General features: G+C 35.9%; 1 pseudogene; it reads left to right on the forward strand.

Moving 5' to 3' along the window:
- The window catches only part of LOC124236820 (elongation factor-like GTPase 1), a 93347-nt pseudogene that overhangs the window by 54107 nt on the left and 21220 nt on the right, over positions 1 to 18020 (forward strand).

An 18020-nucleotide genomic window follows, 5' to 3' on the forward strand; every position in this document is an offset into this window, starting at 1 on the left:
TAACATTTTGAAACCACAAATTAAAAAAGAAATACACTGACAATTTTTTGGAAAAAACATTTTTTCAAGTTTTTCATTTAAAACGATGTTAGTTCTCAGATGGTTTAGAAACATAAGCGTAGCCCTTGTTCCCCAAGCCCACCCTTTATTTCTCAAGTTTCTGCGTTCCAGAGATCCTCGCCAGCCCACCTAATTCCTACCGCCAATGGGAATTGAATGCTCCAAGTTTGGAACACAAGTCAACTCACAGAGCTCGAGTGCAACTGCATTCTTCACTTGATGGGTTTTTGTGAGTGGACTTTTCTTAGAACATTCTCCTAAATACATAAAAATTGCACATCAGCCTACCACTCAGAGATGATGACTGTTAATACTTGGTATGAATAGACAAGCAAGTAATGGGGAAAATAATGAAAATATTTTGTTTTGTTTTTGTTGTAATGCTGTTGCTTTACTTCATGTATTGTCAGCATTTCCCCAACTCATTAGATATTCCTTAAAATTTTAATATCTGATTATATGAGTCTTGTATGGCTCGGGCATTTCTTTCCCTGAAGGCTTTTCCCAGAGACTGTCTGCTCTCCGTACTCAGCATTTTTGTGTAGGACTCACCCCTGGAATCTTCCTCAATTAGCATGTGAATAGACAAGAGGAATAACTCGAGATCGGTCATTTTAGAAATCTTCACTCTTCCCTTTTAAAATGTTTATTCAACAAACCCTTTTGCTTACTTACAGAGAAACAAGGACTTCCTTACTTTCTTTTTCTGGTTTCCATTTGATGAAATTTCATTTGTCACAACTCTTGAACTCCGTTTTTGCTCGTCATGGGAGCTTTTAGACATTTATGCTTGATATAAGCCATTTCACAACTTGCATATAGAATTTTTGGTTAATTTCTGTTTCACCATCTTCTAGTGAGCCCTGAGTATTATAGAAACTTAATATTTTGGGGGGGTCTGGCCCTGTGGCCAAGTGGTTAATTTCCCCCGCTCCATTTCGGCGGCCTGGTGTTTTGCTGGTTCGGATCCTGGGTGTGGACATGGTACTGCTGATCATCAGGCATGCTGAGGTGGCGTCCCACATGTCACAACTGGAAGGACCGACAACTGAAAATACACAACTATGTATGGGGGGGCTTTGGGGAGAAAAAGGAAAAGTAAAATCTTTTTAAAAAAAAAGTAAATATTTTTTATTGTTGAGTGAAAAAATGCCACATTGGTTTTTTTTTTTTTGAGGAAGATTAGCCCTGAGCTAACATCTACTGCCAATATTCCTCTTTTTGCTGAGGAAGACTGGCCCTCAGCTATCTTTCTGGCCTTTCTTCCTCTACTTTATATGTGGGATGGCTGCCACAGCATGGCTTGACAAGCGATGCATAGGTCTGCACCCGGGGTCCCAACGGGTGAACCCTGAGCTGCTGAGGCAGAACATGTGAACTTAACCTCTGCACCACAGGGCTGGCCCCCACATTAGTTTTTTAATTTGCATAGTTTTGAATGAGAATGGATATTGTTCATTTATTTATTGGAACTTATATTTATTATATGTGAATAGGCTATTAAAGTCTTTTACACATTTTAAAGAGATTTTGTATTCATTTATTCACATGTAAGAATTTATACATTAATGCAGTTAAATCTATGCTTGTCATATTTATTACAAAGATTTTTTTCAATTTATCATTTTTCTGGTTTTCTGACACTTTGTAAATTTTAGGCAAATATATCAGTGATATTCTTTAGAACTTCTTTCATTAATTTATACTTAGAAAATCCTCTAGGGGCTGGCCTGGTGGCATAGTGGTTAAGTTTTCGAGCTCCGCTTTGGCAGCCCAGGGTTCACCAGTTTGGATCCTGGGTGTGGACCTTGCACCTCTTGACAAACCATGCTGAGGCAGTGTCACACATAGAAGAACTAGAAGGACGTACAACTAAGATATACAATTACGTACTTGGGTTTTGGGGAGAAAAAGACACTAGAAAAATATAAAGAAAATAATTGAAGCTTTCAAAGCACAGCATGGTATTAAAAGGACTTATTAAAAAAAGACCTAATCTAAAGTCAGTTATATAAAGGAGGAGAAAATTTCAGGTATAGAAAATTGAGTTAATAATACTTCTGAGTTCTTGACAATATAGCAACATTAATGTACACAATATGTTTTTATTCCAATATATTCCCAGTCTTTCACTTCTATTTTTCAATTCCACCTACAGAAACTTCTAATGTGTTTGATGTATATTCTTTTCATTTCTATGCGTTCTTGTGACGTGTATATAATATATCTCAAATATATGTCCAATATATGTATGTCAGATATATGTATAGTATTGTCTATATATATTTTTATTTTACACAAATGGAATCAATGTATGAGCCTCAGTTTATTTCTTGTTTCTACTCACACGGCACTCTACATGTTGTTTGCACCATGGTTAGGTTGATTCTAACTTCGCTATAGTCTTCCTTAATGTGCATCCATCATGTTTTACTTATCCATTTCTCCAGAAAGGGTCACCCAAATTGCCTCCAAAATTCTACTACCTCAAACGGTCTGTGCAAACCTCATTATATATGTCTCTATGGATTTGTGTGGAAATTTCTTTGGCTTATATAACCAGCAGTAGGAAATCTGAAACAAAATATGCATTTTTATCTAATTTAACTAAATGTTGCTAGATTGCTCTCCAGAATGGATATACCCATCAGCACTTATACTTTTAGTGTATAAAGATTCCTGAATGCCCACGTATCTGCCTATATTCGCATTATCAGATATTTTATTTTTGCTAAATTTCTAGGAGCCAAGTTATGTTCCGTTGTTACTTCCATTTACATTTCTCTAATTTTGATGGCATTGACCATCTCTTGGTAAATGATTATTTGCCTTTCAGTTGTCCCTATCTGTGAATTTCTGTTTACATCTTTGCCCATTTGTCCAGTGAGGTTTTTCTTCTCCAGCTCTGTTACGGTGTTGTTATGTGAATTTTCATGAGTCTCTTCAACTTCTTTGTTAGTTATGAGAATTGCAAATATCTTCTCTAATTTGTCTTCTTTTTATTTGTCTTTTGTAATATGTGTTAACAATCAAGATTCTTAATTTTGCTATAGTCCTCTTCATCAGTTCTCTGCTTTCTGATTTGGGGTTTACTTTAATCTTTTCATTATTCTAGTTCACTAAAAGTACATTTTGTAAATAGGTAAAGACCTTTATCAAAAAATTTTTTTCTATATCTATTGATGTAATATGTTTTTTCTCTCTGGTCTATTGATTTAGTAAATTACATTGATGTATGTACACATTTTGAGTAATCTTTGTATTTCTGAGATAAGGCATTTGATCATAAAATATTACTTTTAAATATACTGTTGTGATATTTTAGCTAATATTTAATTTATTTCTACGAGCTTAATTTAGCTTTCAAATACATTAGTAACTTTATGAAATGAGCTGGGAATATTTTTTCTATTTCTGGTAATGATTTTTAATTTGGTGGAATAATTACTTAAATTTCTTTATTGAATTGAAAGTGGTAATTTTAAAAATAAATAGTTAATGCTTCTGAAATTTATTTTGTAGCGTAGTGAGATGATTTTTTTGTCCTGATAGCCAAATTTTATACCAATATTTTTGAGAGAATGTGTGACTTTCCATTCATTAGTGACTTCTCTTTTTATCATGTATTAAGATCTTAAATATACTAGAAACTAATTTAGGTGTAAGTAAATTGTTCCGCTGATCTTTCTGTTGATTCTTGCACCAGCACTGCAGTAATTTTCAAAACAATTGTATGAATACTATATTTTAAATTTTTTTGCATATCTAAAATGTTTTCAAAATTATAGAACAAAACTTAGCTGTGATTAACTGCTTTTCTGAACAATTGTTATTGTCAAAATTATTTAGAAATTATTCCACTGGCTTGAGGCTTACAGTGATAAGAATTTTGAGACCTGTTTTTACTAAACTTAACAATGATCACAAAATATTCCATAAAAAGAAGTCCTTTCAGTTATCCTAATTAAACTTCCAGATCATTTTATTTTTCTAGGTTGTCAATACTGTCCTTCTTGGAAAACTATCTTCTTGGCTTGTGTGACACCACAATCTCCTGGTTGTTGTCTTGTTTCATAGATAACTTCCCAACTTCTTCAAAGCCTCTTCCTTGGGTCCTCCTTTCTATTTGCGTCTAAAATTTTATTGTTTCTCTAAAGACCTCAGTTCTTGGCCTTTCTCTTTCTCACACTGCACTGTCTCCTTCAGTGATCATATCTAGTCCTGTACCATCAACAAAATATTACTATTATTTAGAAATTTATATCATTAGTTCACAACACTTCTGATTCCCAAGTATCTGACTTGACATAGCCACCTAGATGTCTCACAAAATACTTGAAGTATCATCCATAACTGGTTTCATAATCTCCCCCTAACCTCAGAAAAACATCAACTCAAAAATCCTCCTCTTTTTTGAGGGATTCCTATCTCAGCCTAATATCAAAACCACCTAATGTTTATACCAGGATATCATCAGTGTCTTCAGTGATGTTTCCCTTTTCCTTGAGCACCACCACTCAGTATGCTTTCAGATACCAAGAATTGTTAACTCTATCTTGAAATACATTTAATATGCCTTCGTTTTGCCGTGTCTACCCATAATACCTTAGAATCTTTACGATCACGTTTTTCCAGGGCTGCTGTAACAGCTCTCCTAGAAAATTTTCCCATATGTATGCTGGTCTCACTATTCTTCACACTACTAGGGGAATATGTTTAGAATATAAACACGACTGTTTTACTCCAATGCTCAAAACTCTGTTCTGTAGATTTTTGTGTGTGTACAAATGGCTTTTTATATGCCCATTCGAAGATGTTTATCATGACTCATTATTTGACAGATTGTATTCATTTCCCTTGGTTTTTCTTATAGAATATTTGTCAACTATTCTAATTTTGGTGACTTGTGGATGGAGAAGAGGATATAGCATCCACTCAGATTCCTAGAATCTAGCAGTTACACATCCTGTGTAGTTCTGCTAGAGTCAAAGAATTATCTACATCTTTCCCTGCCTGATCTTCTGAAACTCTTTACTGATAGAACTTATGAACAAAAAAACAAATAAAACTATCAGGAAATCTTAATACTCCTACAAGCATTCTGTTTATTGATTCCCTTTAAAGTGCTTTACTTCTGAGATTTGAATCTCAAACCACTGTCCTCCTTAGCTTCCACCTCAAGAAAAATTCGTAGAACTGTCTGTGTGTGTATGTGTTGTTGTTGATGATTATTTTATTTTTTCTCTCTTCAGCAAGTTGTATTCATATAGAGAGGCAAGCCGAGCAGTTTCTAGTTTTCTAACTGTTACAAAACAATTTAGTAACCCAACAAAAAAACATTCAAATGGCATTAAAAAGTTGTTAACAGAAAAATAATTATAAATGTCCAATAAAATATGAGAAAAATAGTCTCACTCTTGTCTTTAGATAAACATTTAAAAAATAGATAGTGTTTTTCACCTAATAGCTTAGAAGATATTTCAGAAATTTGATCCAATGTTCTTTTGGCAAATGTATCTGAAAAAGAGGAAGGAAATATGTTACCATTTATCAAAATGTTAAATGTACTTATACTTTAACCTAGAAATGTCACTTCTATTATGTATACATAAAATATACCAATCCAAGTGAGCAGACATACATGTACATGATGTTTTTACAATGTCTTTTGTTATTAAAAGATGAAATAACCATATTTGGGAAGCTGCATTAAGTAAAATGCAACTATTACTTTATAGAAACTAACAGCATTTAAAATCCAACACCCCGAGTATATAAATTACATATAAACTGTCCATTAGGAATTGTCATTCAGGATTGTGTAAAGCTATTATGCCTGAAGGCCAATGGAGAGAAGTTATACATCCTTTTCCAGAGTCTAGCCTTCCTCATCATAGGAACTGTCAGAAATCAGCCTTGCTATCACACAGTTACTCTTGTTAAAATTTCAAGAACTGTCAGAGACACTGGTCATCATGTGACCTTTTTCTTTTATCCTTTTAACCAAAGTGTCATGGTGCCTTCAGCACTTCCATTGCAAATACTATTGAGAGGCAATAAATATTATCTAGATTCTGCAAAATTCATGAAAATAGCATTATTATCTGACAGAAAAATCAATCATTAGGAATTTCAATGCAACCTCCAGCAGTAACGCTGATAAAAATATCAAAATCACTAAGACTAACTTGAATAGAAACTATCCTCAGAAGTTCTCAACAGGATTTTCGAGGATGTCAGGGAAGGGAGGATGAACTTTGGGATTTTAATGAATCTCCTATATTGCTTTAGATCTGTCCTGCAATAGGAGTCTAGTCTGGATTTATATTCTGCAGAGAGCAGCAGGAGTCACAGATTTTGCTCACATCCTGAGAGGCAGGATAGTGCTTGGCTGCATATATACTTTTAAGCGTCACAAGGACCCTGATAGCTTTCATTTTAACATTGGTGGAGATGGAAATCTTTTATCCACTTTGCATTTTTTCAAGTTGTCAAATTGTTGGCTTATTGTCATTTAGCCTAAGGGCAGAATGGATTCTTAAGCTTCCTAACAATATATTCTTCTTGAAGAGACATTTTCATGCAAGAAAGTAGGAGAGTGTGTGTGTGTGTGTGTGTTTCTTCTGAGGTCTATAAAACTAGACTAGGAATACAGTAAGGCAAGGATATTCATCTTATACAACGTGGTATGCACTAAGCCTGTCTACATGCCATGCATGTGGTAGATTTTCAGTATTTTTGAATAAATGAATGAATAAATCTGAATTGGTTTTCATGTTAATTTAATCTTCAATGATGTGACATTCTCTCTTTCTCTTACTATATATTCATACATATGTATCTACGTTAGCATCCATGTGTTAATACATAAATATTAACATATAGGTACATGCATGTTTGTGTGTACATGTATACATGTATATATACATATATATTTCTCTCTATATATATTAGCAATAAGTGCTTACTGAATAAATGATTAAATAAACAAATAGAATACATCAAAATATGACTTCTCTCTCTCTCTCCTTTATAGATGAGAGACATATATTTCATGTATTCCTCTATTCATTTATTTAATCATTTAGTCAATAAGCATTTATTCATTTGTTACCCATGCTCAGGGCACTGAACTAGGTTATAAAGATAATACAAATATAAATAAACTTGATCTCTGACTTAAGATACTCATCATTCATAAGCTCACTCATTTGACCCATTCATTGGATGCTCGTCTGCTATCCCTGAGAGCTAGTTCTTTTCAGTTCCAGTATTTTACCTTTTCAAGCTATGGCTTCAATGAGAACAATAGTTGTTTCAAATGTGTTTGGATACCAACTAATTTCTGAAAATGAGGTTCTTCCCCACTTTCAGAGAACACTACATCATATTTTAAAAAGATTTTTTAAACATTCATACATATGTATATACACACACATATTTGTAGCATTTTTTTATTATACAACTATTGAAACATTCTATATGTCTGTGAAACTATTTGGAAAACATGGCAGCCAGCTGGGAAGGAAATAGATCTGCAGAAAGTAATGCAACCACTAAGAAAGTGGGATAGGCTGTAAAATGGAACATATGTTCTGTTTCAGAAAGACTTGTGTTCGCAGAAAGACTTGGTTGAAATATCTCAGAAGAACTTGGTTGAAATATAATTGTACTTCCTGAAAAGCATATGTATCAATGAATCAACCATTTCTCAGTGAGAAGTGTCAATTAAAGGTAGAAGTGACTGTGTGTGTTTTACTGTGAATATAAAAGATTCGCAGTATAGAATTCTAGAGAAATACTGATTTATGTAAATCTTTAAATATTTGAAAGAAAAAATCCAAGGAACATCCAATTATCAATATTTTTCATCATTGCTTTGATTCACCAGGATATATTAGTTTAAAATAACACAAAATAGAGAAGCTACAAATATTCACAAATTTGGTAAAATATCATATATTATGGGAGAAAGCGGTTACTTGTGGACACAGAATGATTTAAATAAGAAGTAAATTAAATTATGGATTTTAAACAGCTTTACTAACTCAATAAATGTGGTGAAACAAATTAATTACATTTCTACATATAATATTGATAAGGCAAACATGGCAATCTAGAAGTAGACAAATACGTAAAGCAACGTGAAGCTATTGTTGTGAATTGTGCCTCCTCATTAGGCAACAAACATTCTTTTGGATTAGAAAGATGGAAAATGTGAGGTACAGTTAAAAATCAAGTTTTGGAATAACAGGATAAAACTGTGGAAACTCTTGAAATCATCAAAATAAGTTTCACCAAAATAATTTTTACTGTAGTTTAAACATGACAAAAAGTAGATATCTGTTATTAATACATGAAGCAAGTGAGTCACGTAGTATAAGCTACAGCAAACTAGAAGGCCCACAGGGAAAGAGATCTATCTTTTGTCATTCAAAGACAAGAAAAGGGTAGTCTTCTGTGTGTAGTGGATGTTGAATCAGAAATCAGGAAAGCGAACATTTCATTTCGTCTCTTGATACAGTTCAGACTGCTCCCTGATATTCATGCAAGCTTTTATATGCACAAAAAAGAACTCAATTTCTTTATGCAGTCAACTGAATGACAAATAGCTGGGTGGAAAACCTCGCTAGACTCTGGGAATTACTAATAGCAACTTGTTGACCTAAGAGAGAAAGCCAGCAAAAAGATAATTGATATTTCAAAGCAAAGGTCCTCAAACTGTATTTCAAGGAACAATCAAGTTTTATGAGATTAATGGATGTCACATGAGAAAGAAGTATTCCATTTGGGAAAAACCACATTTTATATTTCTCCTGTTGGAGATTTCAACAGGGTATTAGCATTTTAAAGACTGAACTATCTTGCTATAAGGTAATTGCTATAAAGCTATAAAGTAATCTATTTAACTTTAACTTATTTTACACAATTTCTTTTGTAAAATATCAATGAAAAGACCTTTTGGAAAAGCTGCCCAAGACTTAGAGAAGATTTTGCTACATTTTCTGGTTTCCAAAAAGGATCCATAGAAGACATCGCTACATTTTTCTTCATAATATGTTAGCTGTCTTCACTTTAGCCTCATTTTAATTAGTTTTTGGCTGCCATTATTTTTGTAACTCTTTAAAGTGTGTCACCTTTGACACCTGTGCACTGGGTTCTCTACAGCATCTACAGATGGATTTCCCTAGGATCCTGCATGATCCTTGGACCCTCCTCTCAGGTTGTCCTGGACCAGGTTTTGCTACCTATATTCAGAGAGCAGGCACAGAAAGATTTCATGGGGCCAAAGGGAAAAACTCACTTACCCAAGACTAAGTAATAGTTGCTTTCAAATGAGACAAAGCTACAAAAACGTGGCTGAATTTGTACCACATAAAACAGGAAAGCAACAACAAGAAAGAACAATTCAAAAAGAAGGCAAAGTGAAGATACCTCAGAAATTGGTACACTCTATGACTGTTACATAGGTTAGGATTAGAAACATCGGATTTGAGAGCATGGAAGTCATAAAGATATACCAAGCTTATCATCACATTGTTGTAAGTGGAGCTATCAAATTCTTTATATTAAATATATCATGGACTCAAATAAATTCCTGATGTTTAATGATTTAAATATAGAAAGGAAAGCCACTAACGGTAAATATTTTAAAAATCTGATTAACCTAAAATCAATAACTGGAAATTTTGCTTTGTCTCCTAACTTTTCACAAAAGAATGTCTATTTCATTGTAGGGTTATAAAATGTTTATATATTATATATTTTCAACATCATCCTCTATCCTAAAATACTAGCAATTGAGATATTTTTTAAAGAAAATAAAGTATTTTCTTTCAAGTTCTTACCAAAACCCTAGATGCAAAAGTAATTTAAGGAAAAGTTGTGAACGACGTGCAGACCTTACACTCTTCACACTAGCATTGAATAAAGTCTGATAATTAGAAAACCAAATATTTCCAGCTATAATATTTTGGCTTTACAAAAATTCCCTTCAGTGGGTTGCATTTTAATATTATGTCCTTGACTTTAGTAGAGAATGTTATAAGAACCACATAAAATAGAATATTCTAAGAACCACACAAATTAGAATATTCTAAGAATCATCTGACACGCTTCACCTTTTTCTGTTAAAAGAATGTTGCTGAGGGCTCAGCCTCACGGCAGAACGGTTAAAGTTCTGCGTGTTCCACTTCCTGGGGTTCCCGGGTTTGGACCTACTCCACTTACCAGCCATGCTGCAGAGGCATCCCACATACAAAGTAGAGGAAGTTTGGCACACATGTTAGCTCAGGGCAAATCTTCCTGGCAAAAAAAAAAAAAGAATGCTGTTGATTGTTGATTGTGTTCTGCATTGTAGTATTACTCAAGAAAATAAAGAATTAAAAAAATTTTTTTAGACCTAGGTGCTTGTAAAAGTCTTGCATTTCCCTAAGTACTATGGTTCTTCCTCTTTTCTGAAAATGTCACCCCAGAACTGACTGCATTTTAACCTTTTCTTTTTCTCCTTGGCTTCAAAATTGGAAGCAATTTTAGCTACTCAGATTTTTAGTCTGCTTCTCTACTTAGTTGCATCCTCTTGCCCAATTTTCATTATGACACACGGTCTTTCATCCTGATTATTTTTATTTCTTCTCTGTGCAGTAATTATCCTGATCACTTTCAAAACAAGAAACCCAGAATAGCGTTACCGATTTCTCATAAAGTGAAGAGTTTCAAAATCCCAAAGGATAATATTTTATTTACTGTTTGAAGAAAATAGCCTCTACCCTGAATCAGATCTGCAAAGATAAAGGTTATTATTCTCTGGGTTTAGCTATTTTATCCTCCAGGATTCTCTCAAATTTTGTTATAATTGCTTGATGCTTGAAAATGTACATTTCACATGTATCCTTTCCCTGGCTCTAATTCCCAGCTCTGATTTTCTATTTTTTTTTAACTTTCCTAGGTATTGTAAATTTCGTTAAACCCACTTCTGTATTTACGCTGCTTTGGGTCCTGTTGGTTTTGTTCCTTCTGTAGCTCCTGACGTTACACTTTATCTTCTCCTCTTAGAAATCTTAGACCTTACGGAGCTAAAGCCTGTTGCACAAAAATCCTTACCAGATATTTCCAGATATTTAGTGATGATTCTTTATGAGTCAAACAGGTAAATGTCTCCAGCTTGTGGTTTCCACGTTCCACTTCAGTTAGGCTTCCAGCTACTGCTTAAGAGTCCCGATTTCAGTCGCCGTAAATTTGCACAGATTCTGTAGTTTTACCCTTCCTCTTCTTTCTTTGAAATACTCTTCTCACAGATCTTTGCATCTTGCCTCCTTCCCATCACAGATTTGTGAGCTCAAATATAATTCCCTTTAATAGGTCCTCTCTCCTTACACCAGTTCAAATCAGTTTTCGGAATGAGCAGCTCCCAGTAACCCTCTACCTTGTATCCTATTTAATCTTCTTCATAGTAACTTTTAATGTATTTTCTACATATTTATTTCTTTGCCTCGTTTACTTTCTGTTTCTGCCACTTGTATATAGGCCCCAGGAGGGCAGGGATTCTATCCTCTGTCTCTAATCCCCAGCACTAGAACAGTGCCTGGCACATAATTAGAGTTTAAGGAACTAACTCGTCTCATTTTTAATATCCTGAGAATTTGAATTTTCTATGAAGTATGAATTCAGTACAACAGTTGTGTGTTTCCTTAGAAGAGAAGAGCCCATTGGTTTCAGCGATTCAAAAACTCACAGGTGTTAGTTAGCTCAATTCTGCCTAGAGAATTGTCACTCAGTGCAAGGTTAATATCCAAACAGTTTCCTTCATCCCATCAACATATCTTTATGCAAAATTAGATGAGCAGTGCATATTCTTATAAAAGAAAGAAAAGTTAGTGTTCTTTCCTTACCAAAGTACACTTAAAAACATTAAGGGACATACAAAATTATATTATTATGCTCATAAATATATACCGATCAATTTTCTACATTTTTTTAAATAAAATAAAATCCACACATTCCAAAAACTGAATCACAACTCCCTTTGTGGTTAACGTAGACCATCATGGCCTAGATAATAGTGACAAATGTGATTTTAGTTCCATCTAAATTTGATCCTTGGTTAAAATGCCTATTCTGTGGTTAGCTTAATGCCTAGGGAGAGAGGGACCAAAAAATGCTGGCTGGAATTGGTGATAGGGATCAAGGACCAAAAATAACATAGAAAGACTCAAGGTGAAAAATCTTGGCCATCATCTAGTAATGTGGGCTTAAAATGTGTAAGCCTGCTTATCACGTGGTCTCTACAGTAATGGAAAGAAGCAAATCCTCAGTACAAAAACATAACAAGGTATTAAAAACTCTTATTATCTTTATACACAAATTATGTACTATTACAGAAATAAAACAATTTGACCATTTCCTGAGCCCTTAATATGCCTGTAAATAACAGCTTTAAGAGAAGCTCTGTGTTTCCAGAAAATTTATATGTGGTAATGGAGTTTGAGACTTTTTTTTTCCTGAAGAAGATTTGCCCTGAACTAACATTTGTTGCCACTTTTCCTCTATTTTGTATGTGAGTTGCTGCCAGAGCATGGCTGACAAGTGGTGTAGGTCCACACCTGGGATCTGAGCCTGCAAACCCAGGCCCCTGAAGCGGAGAGTGCCGAGTTTAGCCACTAACCCTCAGGCCCCATCCCAAGTTTGAGATTTTTTCATCTCCAGATATCACTTTCTCCTAAACTTGTCCTGTGTTTCATAAATGTCAATGCTAATTATGACAACTTTCTCCCTTTGGTGGTGTATGGGGTGCAAATTTGTAAATGCTTCGGCTTACCAAAAATATTTTTTACTGAGTTACTTATTATCCTTTTGAAAGTCATTGAGGCAATAGACGAGGTTTTAGAAGGGTTCTATGGAAGCAGGAAGAGAAGGTCAGAACTCTGTCAGTAATTTTGTCCAGTCAAAGTGGACTGAAGGGAAATCACCTAAAATTGCAAGGCAGTAACAGTTAACTAAATTTCTAGGAATTTCTGTTTTGTTAGCATTTCTAACACAGAATTTCAAGTCTAGAGCAGCAAAAACAGAAGACAAAAAACCATTCCTTTCCGGTATTCAGCAATAATTAATATAGTCCTTTTTTTAAAAAAAGAAAACAATGGGGATTTTGAGCCCTAACGAAACCTTCCTTTTCACTGTTGAGGCCATTGCTCTGCTGGCCTGGGTAGGTGGGGGATACGGAGCTGCAGGAAAAACACACAGTGGGCTGGTCAGTGCTTGCTCTTTTCTCAACTTCCAACAACAAGGGAGCTGCTGGAGTTGTGGTCCCAAGGTGCCACCTGGTCCCTTTCCCATACCTGTACCCACTCTTCTGCAATCTCTTTGGGGCATGGACTCTGGCAGGAAGTGACAAATTTGCTGAGATTTCCTTCGTGGTCTAATATACAGAAAATCTTTAGAAATGTATTCTAATGGTTTGAAAAAAATCTAGTTTCTGATTTCAATGTGGAGGGTTTGATTATATACACATCTATCTACACATATATATATATGGATAAGTGTGTATAAATAAAATGTATTGACATTATATCTAGCTACTCATAATGCAAATCTTATACAGTTTCCCCCCCTCTATTTGAATGTTTGGCCTATGCCACTTTGCTTTTACGAAAGACCTACATGAGTACCTGTTTTCATTAACTGAAAGAAATCCAAAGAGGATTTTTGCTTGTACAGAGAAAGGCAAAAATAGCGTTCAATCTGTTCTGCAGCAAGAGGCAGCAGGCACCCTGAGCAGCCAGGGTCTCACAGCCCAGCTCCTCCCCGGGACCTACACTCAGCATCTCAGCATCCCAGCATCCAGCTGCCATAGCTTTGAACTGTGTCCGTGAGCATCTGTGCTTTATTTTGATTTATTTTGGTAGATTATTTTTGGGGCCTGGGAACACTCGGTATCTTTTCTCATATAAAGTAATGATAATTGCTTCTTTTCTCTAAGCCATTGCAGCTTACAGAAAGGTTTCACGGGAAGGAACACTCTACTTTCAGATGGCGAGGGAAAACCTGTATTTTCCTTTTATTTGTGTGCCTGCTCTGTCTTGCACAGAGTCTTCTACTGCTGATCTGTTTCTATTTCTACTACTTCTTCCTTCTTATGTTTCCATTGTGGGAAGGAGAAAAGAAGTTATAATTTAGGGTAGCCTCTGGTCAGGAAAGGCCTCACTGAGAAGATGGCCTTTGAGTAACGCCCTGAAGGAAGTGAGGCAAAGGGCCACGTGGAACCTGAGGTAGAAACATCCTAGGCAGAGAAAGCATCAAGTGCAAAAAGCCTGAGGTGACCTAAGAATGTGAAACAGAGTGAATGAGGGGAGGAGAGGCCAGCAGGAGACAATGTCAGAGAGCTGGGGACCGGGGAAGGGGGACACACATCTAACAGGGCCTTATTTTATCAATGAGTTGTAAATAGGGAAACACAGCAATAGTTCGTGAGTTCCTGAGAGCCTGGCAACATCCCTTGCAACTCACATAAACACTACAGTGTTTATCAAATTTAGTGCATATAGTTGTCATTCAGTAAACACTTGTTTGAGAATGAGCTAAACGCATGTGCTGTGCTGAAGGGCATAGAGACCATGTGAGTCCTGTCTTCTGTAACTGGAGCTATAGTTACCACATGTGGACTGTAATCTGTTTTTAATTCCTCTCCTCTCAAACTTTCTTACATGCACTCTGTATCAGCTTCCTGGAGCTGCTACAAGAAGCACCATAAACTGAGTGGCTCAACCAATAGAAGTTTATGCTCTCACAGTTCTAGAGGCTAGATGTCCAAAGATCAAGGTGTGGCATGATGGCTCTTTCTGAGAACTGTGAAGGAGAATCAGTTCCATGCTTCTCTTTTAGGATCTAGTATCCTTAGGTGTTCCTTGGCTTGTAGGTGGCCTTCTCCCTGTGTCTTCATGTCATCTTGCCCTTGTCCACATCTGCCTCTGTGTCCAAATTTACCCTTTTTATAAGAACAAAGTCATATTGGATGAGGGCTCACCCTAATGACCTCATCATAACTTGACCATCTGCAAAGACTCTATTTCCAAATAAAATCACATTCAAAGACCCTAGGAGTTAGGATTTCAACATCTTGTAAAAGAACACCATTCAACCCATTCCACTCAATATATGGCTGCACGAGGTCACCGATGGTCCCAGATTGCTAAATCTAGTGGCCAATTCTCAGTTCTCTTCTTAATTGTCCTGTCAGCAGCATTTGATGAAGTTGATCCCATCCTATTTCATGAAACATTTTATTCACTTGGCTTCCAGGTCAGCATACTTTCCTGGTTTTCCTACTGTATCGTTGCTCAACTTTCTTAGACCTTTTGCCAGTTTCTTCTCTTCTTCCCAATCTTTTGTTTTTGAGGAAATTAGCCCTGAGCTAACATCTGCTGCCAATCCTCCTCTTTTTGCTGAGGAAGACTGGCCCTGAGCTAACACCCGTGCCCATCTCCCTCTACTTTATATGTGGGACGCCTGCCACAGCATGGCTTGACAAGTGTGCGCAGGTCCATACCTGGGATCGGAACTGGTGAACCTTGGGCCACCAAAGTGGAACATATGAACCCAGCTGCTGCACCACTGGGCCACGCCCCCCCGCCCCCAATATTTTAATGTAGGAAGAACCTGAGGCTCAATTCTTTCTCTTATTTATCTACACATACTGCTTTAGGAAAATCATCTAAACTCCTGGCTTTAAATATCATCCATATACAAACAACATCTACATTTATAACAACATCTACATTTATAATTCTAACTCAGCCTTCTCTCTCATACACCCATTTGCATTTGCAAGTCCCTACTTGCCATCTTTGCCAGAGTGTCTAATAAAACTTTCAAACTTAATAAATCAAAAATTTAGTTCCTGGACTTCCTCTGAGCCCTTGCTCATCTCACTGCCTTTTTTGCGTCAGTTAATGACAACTCCATCTTTCTGCTTTTTAGTTTAAAAAATGTGGAGTCTTATTTCACATCTTCTTGTTTTCACACTCCAAAGCCAATCTCACACCATACACTGTTGGCTCTACCTTCAAAATATTCCCAGAATCTGAGCACTCTTTCCACCCCTGCTGCTAGAGCCCTGCACCAAGTCACCATCATCTCTTGCTGAGATTACTGGACTCACCCTGTAACTGGCCCCATGGGTGCACTCTTTGTGTCCTAGAGTCTATTCTAAACACCACAGTCACCACCAGCCTTTTATAAGTCAGATCACGTTACTCCAGTGTTCAAAACCCTGTGATGGCTCCTCATTTCACTCAGAGAAAATGCCAAAATACATAAAGTGTCTCCAAGGTCTAATGTCATCTGCACCTTCCTCTCAACCTTATTTCCTAATGCTCTCTCCTTACTCATTCTTTGTAGCCACGTTGTCCTCCACGTTCTTAATACATGCAGAGAATGCTCCTCCCTTGGGGCCCTTACATGGGCTTTTTACTCTGCCTGTAACACTTTTGTCCCACATAGCTGCAAAAAAATCACTTCTGATTTAAGTTGTTACTCAAACGTCACATCACTATCCCAATAAATCTAATTCCGACCGTTCTATTTAAATCTCACTCTTGCTTCCCCTTACTCTGCTCTACTTCCTCTTTTGTGTTGTCCATTGTAATTCTTAATTAGTGCCATATAATATTATTTTTTCATTTGAATTTTTTTTAATCATGTCTCCTTTCTCATGTGCACTCCATGAAGGAGACATCTTCTCTGTTCTACAGCTATATCCCAATTGATGAGAACAGTGCCAGCCCTAGCCACAAAGAAGTAACTTAATCGATTGGGTTAATAACCTGTTAATTGATCTATAGAAAGAGGTGATGCATAAAGGTAGTGACACATTCTGAGGCCAAGAAAATTCAAATTGAAAAATAAATAAAAATTAAGAATATCTGTATATGTCATAAGAGCATTTTCCACACCCAGATCAATTAGATAGATTAATCAGTTAGAGAACAATATGAAAAAGCTACCAAGATAGTCAAAAGTATTGAAGAAATGGATTACAATTTTTCAACAAGTTGTCATATGTTTTTCCTTTTCAGTTCAATTATTCATCAAATAACAATTAAATTTCTACTATGTGCTTTACATATACATACGAATTTATTTCAAGTAGATAAATAAAACATTATTTCTTGTCATAAGCCTAATTGTATATAGTAGGAAAAAAGGAAGATTTCTGACACTGCTTTTCTTTCTCTCCAAACAGATTCTATTAGCAATTTACGTTAAAAAAAACAACAAAAAAAAATCAAGCATTTCCTGTTACTTGTTACTCTTACTCATCTCAGCACATGGATAAAATAGAAAAAAACCCAACCCTGAATCTGAAAGCATCAATAATATTTCAGAAAAGATTAAGTGCCAAAGGAGTCAGGGATACAAGTTAAGGCAAACAAAGTGATAAGATTCAGATTTTAGCCAAAATATGTTACAAGAAGAGAAAATTGGGACAATAAGATGTTCAAATTCCAAAGCCCTAGAAAAAGAGCTCTGGAAAGCAAGCGAATAAACTACTACAGGCCAGAATCTCATTCTCCTGACTCTGGGGAAACGCAGTGTAAGTGGGTCTGATGAGTCGGTATTCCCCTGGAGTTACAAAGGATGTGCAGCTGGCCCTATGTCTTTAATTCATACAAAATATATTTTGTAAGGGAAAGAATTTTAAGAGATGCCGTGCCTGAGAGAGTTGGAAATGTGTACTGTACTAAAATAGGTTAGAGAAAGCGCTCTATTTCAGTGTCCTGGCATCACAGAGGGAGGACACTATCCTGAGGCAAAGCGTATTTAGAGATCCTTTTGAGGTTTGCTTGATTTCTCCTCAGTTCCTAGAAAGCAAACTTTACATAAAATGAGGGCAGGAGTCACTGGAAAATTCTTTGAGAAATCCTTTGAGGCCAGAAAGCATTATTTTAGACATGGTAACTCTG

The sequence above is a fragment of the Equus quagga genome, chromosome 3 (genome assembly GCF_021613505.1).
Source record: "Equus quagga isolate Etosha38 chromosome 3, UCLA_HA_Equagga_1.0, whole genome shotgun sequence".
NCBI classification, from domain to species: domain Eukaryota; kingdom Metazoa; phylum Chordata; class Mammalia; order Perissodactyla; family Equidae; genus Equus; species Equus quagga.